The sequence below is a fragment of the Bidens hawaiensis genome, unplaced genomic scaffold, assembly GCF_021521415.1.
Source record: "Bidens hawaiensis isolate Kalapana, Puna unplaced genomic scaffold, B.hawaiensis_p1.1 tig00022145_1, whole genome shotgun sequence".
Lineage (NCBI taxonomy): Eukaryota > Viridiplantae > Streptophyta > Magnoliopsida > Asterales > Asteraceae > Bidens > Bidens hawaiensis.
This window is the reverse complement of record NW_027493427.1, coordinates 69678-77358: the sequence shown is the minus strand read 5'-3', so window position 1 is coordinate 77358 and position 7681 is coordinate 69678. Positions and strand designations below refer to the sequence as shown.

The following is a 7681-nucleotide window of genomic DNA, read 5'->3' as shown; positions in this document are numbered from 1 at the left end:
TGAAAACTAACCACCAGTCTCATGTTTGAATCAAGCTTTCCATTAATTTCTTACTTTAACTCGAAGGCTACACATCGAACACAATATGTTTTACCTCGCAATATTGTTAAGAGCCCATAAGTTTTCATCAATGGTAAAAAAAATATATATTCTTGATGTAAATCTTATACAATACACCAGAATAATAGACAACACAGACCTTAATAAAGTGTGACACAACATACTAACATACTTGATATGAATTGAACATTTGAACATGTTTTCTGCCTAAAAAGCATTGATATCACACTACACAAAGACTTGGTAAACAAAATGATATTTGATCATGTTGTAAAAAATTTCCATATTTTCCTAGTAACCGACACTTCACCAGCAAGTTGCTCGGAACCGTCATCATCGTCATCGTCATTTTCTTCATCATCATCATCATCTTCATTGTCGTCATCATGATCATCGTCATCTTTGACATCATCTTCATTACCATCCAAGTTTTGGAACTCGTGTGCAACGTTAACTTCCTCAACAATTTCCGTATTTTTAACGATTTTGATAACACCGCTGCTGCCTGCAACATCTCCTCCTGGTGTTTTAAACTGCAGCATACCATATGTTCATACCAAGTTACCATAAAAGGATCATTTTTACATGGTGATTAATAATAACTGCATATACTTACAGTGGCGTCTAATAGCTCTGTGTCAGTTCTTTTGCTGACTGTGACATGCACCAACGGCACACTGGCATCACTAGCAACTTCCCTATCCACAGCAGCCAAAGTTTCATGCTTTTTTGTTTCAGAAACGTCCAAAGTTTCGTGCTTTTTCGTTTCAGAAACATCCACAGTTTCGTGCTTTTTTGTTCCAGAAACTTCCTTCTTTTTTCTATTATTGGTAGAATCTTTAGCTTGAGGGGCAGTATCTTCACTGATCATATCATCAATTGAAGAACAAAAACACAAATTTAAACATGTAAAATGCGACTGTATATTCATTAACTTCCTAATATTGTAGAACTGGACCACACTCCAAATTTGGAAATCCAAACTCAATACTTAAAAATTCAAAATCAAAATTGCTTCTATTGAGAAACCAAAATTACTGCTATTGAAACTGCAAGTTTGAAATGTCCAATAAAAAATGCAGCATTGTTCTCAAAATTAATATAATTATATTGTCATTGTCATCGGTACGCCCTGCTTGCGGTGCGCACATATAATGTATATATGTGTGAACCCTTGGGTGGGCAAAAGTAAAATTGCACTAATTTTGACGTTATTTTACTAATCACGTGAAAATAACGTTAAAAGTGGCGGAAGGTTAATCAGGCATCATGTGGTGGCGTTGATAGCCGAAAGACAAGGGCACATGCACCAATCAGCCGGTGTCCCGATGATTAAGTGTTATGTGTCTTATGTCCAAGGCTTGATTCAAAACTACTATCGAGCCGGGGGTCTCACCGGAAGCAGCCTCTCTATCCCTATGGGATAGAGGTAAGGCTGTCTACATCTTACCCTCCTCAGACCCTACCATAGCATTGCTATTGGTGGGATATACTGAGTACGATGATGATGATGATGATGATGATGATGATGATGATGATGTCATTGTCATCGGTATAACATTAATAGAATTATTGGCATTGTCACAATAATTTCCTTGCTTTTGATGTATCACTAAAGGTTGCAAACTGTTTTAAAATATTGTTTTGTTACTAGAAAACTTGTTTTGTTAAAAACCGTCCAATGTGTCGCATTTAAAGCAAAGCAATAGTTATGAGCGTTTATACGGATCTCGCAGTTCTCTACTTAAATTTGGTTATGTATAGAAGAATGTGACAATCAGATAATCGTTTGTAGGATAAACGCATTCTCGTGTATGAAACTTATAATTAACTTGAAAACATCTCACTCTGATTTGTAACTTATTAAGTTCAAAACAAAGTAAAAACATTGGTTTGTAACTTATTAACTTCGAAACAAAGAAAAAGCATCGGTTTGTAACTTATTAACTTCAAAAGTCAAAACAAAGAAAAAACAAATAACAACCGGCTTTAACGCTTTCAAAATGTTTAGATCAACTTACGTCTTGTGTCGCCTGAGATTATATCGACCTTCTCCGGGAGTCGTTGGTGGTTGAGCTGCCACCGTTTGCCGCCTCTTCCTCCGCCCACGGCCGCCACCACCAGTGGTTACACTTTCAGAATGAACTTCACTCTCACCACCATCCATTTCACTTCCACTCACAAAACTCGTTTCAGCATAAGCCCGTTTTCTTGTAGAGGGCCCCACGGTTTTCTCAGAACTTTCTTCAGCCACAGGCTCGACAGTCGGTGTTTTACGGGGCCTACCTTTTGGTTTCCTCACAGGTTTTTTCCTCCCGCTTTTCATCTCGGATTGCTCAGAAGCTTCTGGAACTTCAAGATTCTTGCTTCCCATGTAACTCTGATCGTCATCGTGTGAATCGTTTGGAATATTATCAGCGTCAACGCCAGCTGGCGTGTTCGAGTGGTCAACTTTAGCATCTAGATCAGTCAACGTCTCTGGTAGGGCGATTTGGAGATTTCATCATTTTGGTTTTTGATTTCCCTGTGAGGGGACATTTTAAACACAGTTGACTGTACCCAAGACTTTAACTTGTTTGCAGCATTACCCTCGAACTTTTCACTATTCTCATTTATAGTCCTTGGAGTTTGAAGATTATCTTTAACTTCAGGAACTTGAATATCAGAAAACTCATAACTTTTAATAATATCGCCACAATTCTCGCAGTTCTTTAGCTTCTCAACAAATTCTATAAACCGATTCTTTCCTTTACAAAATCCTCCCTTTGATCTTTTACCTTCTTGTTAAGAACGCCAAGGTCACTAATGTCATTCTGCAGTTCGAGCTGGTCTTCTTTAAGCTTTTGACTGTTAGATGCGATCTCGTTTCTTTCTTTATCAATTCTCTCTCTTTCAGACTTCAGTTCTTCAAAATCTTTTCTTACAACTTCCTTCAAGTAATTAATATTATCTAATTCTTTTTCCCGTAGCTCTTCAAAAGCTTTCTCCTTTTCCTGCATATTTCTCTCCATTTCTATTATTTGACTCTGCAAGTTCGCCTCAAATTCTTGCTTTCTTTTCTCAAAATCATGAAGAAACTGTCGGTGCTCGTTTTCATACTTTTTAACTAAAAGGGATTCTTCATGCTTCATTGTCGCCTCAAATGTTTCCTTCTCGAGCCTCACAGCTTCCATTTGCTGCTTTATATACTCTCTTGTCGAAATTTTCTCTTGTTCCAACCTCTCTTCTTCCGATTTCACTTTCGTTTCAAAATTCGCTTTTTTCTTCATTAAACTCCAATATTTCTTTGCTTACAACTGATTTTTTCTCATCCAATGCTTCCCATTCCTGTTCAAATTTCAACTTGTCTTTCTTTAAATCATCATATTCCTTCATAATCAACTCCTTTTGAAGCCTGCATTTTTCTATCTCTTCTTTTAGCTCTGACTGTAAACGAGTAAAGTTTGTTCTTTCATCTTCTGTGATTCTAAGTTTTTCAAGTTCTTCTTGAACACGTATCTCCTGTTGAGTGATCTCATCCTTAATTTTGTCAGTATTAGCTTTCAAAACTTCTAGTCTTTCCACCTCAACAAGTAACTGTTTCTTGTCAACTTCAAACTTCTTTTCTTCTGCTTTGATAGATTTCTCCGTTTCTTTCATTAACTTTGACTTTAAGTCAATCTCCTTCTCTTTCTCGTTTAATCTTGTTGACTTCTTTTCAAGATTTTGCTCTAGCTTTCTTAACTTTTCCTCCTTATGATTCAACTCATCTATTTTCTGCTCAACGGCTTCCAGTTTGCTTCTCATATCAGCCTCGACTGATCTCCTCTTTTCATCCATTTCTAAATCGAATTTCCGCCTTTCAGAATCGAGAGCGTCTTTATGAGCATCTAGAAGCTTCTGGAGCTCCACCTGCAGCAAAACAAACATCATTATCGATGCAACTTTCAACCCAAATTACTTGCATATGTGTCAATTAAGTATAAACTCACCTTTTCTTTTGCAGTAAGTTTCTCTGTCAAATCGAGCAGTTCCTTTTCCTTAATCTCAAGGTTCTTTCTAATCAACTCGGCTTGCTGCAACCAAATAAAAAAAATAAAATTTGATCATCAACTTGTAAATAATATGGCCAACAGAAAAGATCAGAAACATACTTCCTCTTTAGCAACTAAATTCAATAACAGGTTGTTAATATTGTCTTCTTTCTTCTTTGACTCCAAAAGGCTGGAAGCAATCTTATTATGTGCATCCTCGAGTTCCTTTTCTTTTAGTTTGATCGTACTCTCGAATTCATTGACTTTTTCCTCCCTTGAATTAATAATTCTCCTACCTTCACATAACCTCTCTTCACCCTCTTGCAATTTCATTTCCCATTCCCGTAAATCCTCTTTCTGTTTTGAATATGTATTTTCCCATGCTTCCCGCCTGTTAAAATAATATCATTACCGTATATTCATATCAAACACATCAAAAACATATAATCATTCCAAATGTCATAATAACTTTAGAAAAATATACGCTGTGATAAACGATTGGCGCTCACTCCCGCAACACACTTTCCTTGGTCTCCAGCTCTTGCAATCTTCTGTCTAAATCCGAATTTTTCCTGTTGACATCATCAAGCTTTGCATCAGCTTGCTGCATCTTTTCTTCCACAGTCTAGCTTTATCTCCAATTTCAGCTACTATATTGCTTGCGTCAGCCAAACTAGTCTGAGATTTAAGTTTAATATGCCTATTCTCTTCACCAATTTCACGTAACGCCTTCTCAAGCTGCAAAAAAGCACATATGTTAAAATACACAATAACTATAAAAAAAGGTACATTATAAAGAGAGAAATGTTCTTACATCAGCACGACATCGTTTCTCAAACTCAACAATGCGTTAGACATAGCATTCTAATATTTTCAACAGATAAGTATCGATAAAGTTCTGGTAAAAGGGAAAAAAAAAGCCGCTAGAATTTGTCGATTAACTATGTGAGAAATTGTTAACAAGAAACTCCAAAGTCCAAACTATGATAAATTTTCAACTATGCGGAAATGTTTACAACAAAGGGGCATTATACTTCCACATAAGAAATATAAACAAAATCAACATGCAATAAACGTACACGCATATGCCTCAAATGTCACAGAGAAAACACTTACAAAAGTTCTAACTAAAATCACGATTAACAACTTTACAGGCTACTAAACATGCTAACATATAAAAAAATCCACCTTAGGGCTTAGAAACATTTAAAGACCGTTGTTAGAACATTGGTCAAAACCTATACATGTAGCTTTTTATCAAAGCAGCTCAAAATCTAGCAGCTTTGTAACTGGCATCTTTCGGACGATAGTCGGTTAATGTTGATACACAATCAATAGAAAAAGTAATCAACTTCAAGGTATATCATGAAGGTATATCATAGTAACTTTCATGCTAACACAATACAAAACTCGTCATTTGGAGAAAACATGCATGTTTTAACTGAAAGGTATATCATAGTAACTTTCATAACTGTTGTTGATTCTAAAGCTTCTCATCCATAGATCAGAAATAACATTACTGCATTGTATACACTACACCAAAAAAGAATCCATCTTACAACTCAAAATCACTTTAAAGTTGTTTGGGATTCCTTATTTTTACCTCCTTATAACTTTTGGGAATAAGCAAGTCACAATATTGTGACTTATCAACTTATCCCCTCACACAATAAGCAATCCCAAACACCTTTTAACCTTTTCAAAAGTTTAATAAGAAATCCCAAACACCCCCTAAAAACCCTTGTTGGAACACTTATCACATATATATGCAGCTTCTTTTCATAAAAGTTCAGGATTTGGCCATTTTAAAACTCAATAGTTGGCTAACAATAATACCTACAGGGCTGTAAACGAACCGAACCTTCAACAAACAGTTCATAAACAGTTTCGCAGGAACTTCTTTATGTTCTTTCGTTTAATAAATGATCGAACATGAACAATGAAATTCGTTCGTTAACGCTCGTTTGTTTATGTTTGTTCATTAAAGATTTTTAATACTTTTAAACAGCTTCTCTAATCTTACCACATACATTTAACCAAAACTATTAACCATCAAACAAAAGTATATATACGAGTATTAAGCGATCAATTTATACATAAAATTAACATAACAAATACAAACGCTTAGAAAACACCAACACGAACTTGGTAGCCAGAGTAAACCCTTAGCACCAATTATAACTCGATTAATCAAATAAAACATTAAAACATTGTTCGTGTTCGTTCGTTTGCATTCTTGAACCGTTCACTAACAAGTTCATTTCCTTCATAAACAAACACGACCAAGAAACTTCATTCGCTTAGCCATTCATTTATCTGATAAAAACTTATCAAACAAGCCCTTTTTTTGGTTCAGTTCCGACCACAACCCTCGATACATAACACCAAGAAACCCATAAAAAATACCTCTTTTTCAAGTCTTTTAGTCTTCGCAATAGTTGGTTAACAATGATACATATAGGGCTGTAAGCGAACATGATGTCCATTATTGTTTGTTCATTAAAGGTTTTTAACACTTTTAAACGACTTCTCTAATCTTATCATATAGATTTAAGAAAATACTAATAACCATGAACTATGTAATTAATCTAACTTAAGTCAAATCAAATAAAGCATTGTTTGTATTCGTGAACCGATCCGTATTCATTTCCTTAATAAACGAACACGAACAAGAAATCTCATTCCGTTAGCCATTCATAAACCATTCATTTATCCAATAAAAACTATTAGGCGGTGTTTAGATGAGCTTCTAAAACGTGCTTATTTGCTTTTTGAAAAGCAAAAGCACTTTTGAAAACCTTCAATTTGATTGAAGCTTTTCAAGGAGCTTTTCCAAATACGCAAATAAGCACGTTTTAGAAGCTCACCCAAACATCCCCTAATAGTTTTTATCGGATAAACGAATGGTTTATGAATAGCTAACGGAACGAGATTTCTTCTTCGTGTTCGTTTATTAAGGAAATGAACACGGACCGGTTCACGAATTCAAACAATGTTTTATTTGATTTGACTTAAATTAAATTAATTACGTAATTCATAGCTAACGGAAAGAGATTTCTTGTTCGTGTACGAACAAACACAAACAACAAACAAAGCCTTGTACGGTTCGGTTTCGATTAAACGATAAAAAAAAGCACCTCTTTTTCAAGCCTTTCGGCTTTCTCAACCAACGCCTCACGATCTTTCATCTCCATAACACCTTCATCCAGCAACCCAGCTTCTTTAAACTAATCCAATCCTCCAAACCCTCACGTTCACCTGATACATTCACATTCTCATTCAACAACCCTACCGGCGGCGGCGGCGGTGTGGCGTCGACGAACGCCACCGCCTTGCCCTTGCCGGACACGTGTCGGCTAGGGTTTCCGAACGAGTTGCCGTCCGGCCGTGGGGTTATGTATAGCGGGGAGCGTGTTACTCTCTGCTGTGTGGTGTACATTTGTTGAATTGAAGATTGGTGGGGTTGGATTTGAGAATTTGGTGTGATTTGGTGGCTAGGGTTTTGAAACCCTAGGATTTGGGGATTTTGAGTTTGAGGTGAATTGAATGGTGATGAAGAAGAGAGGCTCCCGTTGTTGCTTATGATTTACTAACTGAATGCTATGAAG

The 7681-nt window shown here is 36.1% G+C and overlaps 1 pseudogene across 1 annotated transcript; it reads right to left on the bottom strand.

Annotated features, from left to right (window-relative positions):
• Positions 1-323: 323 nt before the first annotated feature.
• LOC143564659 (protein CROWDED NUCLEI 1-like) lies at positions 324-7512 on the bottom strand (annotated as a pseudogene). Its single transcript, XR_013140913.1, has 8 exons — positions 7273-7512; positions 4888-4911; positions 4558-4811; positions 4194-4464; positions 4032-4115; positions 2082-3951; positions 677-923; positions 324-593 (listed from the first exon to the last, which is right to left on the bottom strand). The product of XR_013140913.1 is annotated as a protein CROWDED NUCLEI 1-like (transcript).
• Positions 7513-7681: the final 169 nt, after the last annotated feature.